The sequence below is a fragment of the Buceros rhinoceros genome, unplaced genomic scaffold (genome assembly GCF_000710305.1).
Source record: "Buceros rhinoceros silvestris isolate BGI_N320 unplaced genomic scaffold, ASM71030v1 scaffold15260, whole genome shotgun sequence".
Lineage (NCBI taxonomy): Eukaryota > Metazoa > Chordata > Aves > Bucerotiformes > Bucerotidae > Buceros > Buceros rhinoceros.
Window position 1 is genome coordinate 32570 of NW_010390294.1, and position 204 is coordinate 32773.

Consider the following 204-nt stretch of genomic DNA (forward strand, 5'->3'; position numbering starts at 1 on the left):
CAACTCCAGACCGCCCGCCGTGTACATACCGACACTAGTCTTCCGGGATTAGCAGTGCAGATATACATACCCTCGCGCGAAACAAGCCGACCGCTCGTTTTAGGAGGCCTTCCTCTGTCCGTGTCACTCGCTAGCTTGGTTTCCCTAGCTGGAGGTGTTTGGGGCTAACAGTCGTTCTTGTAGGAACTATAGTTGGTGGTGACT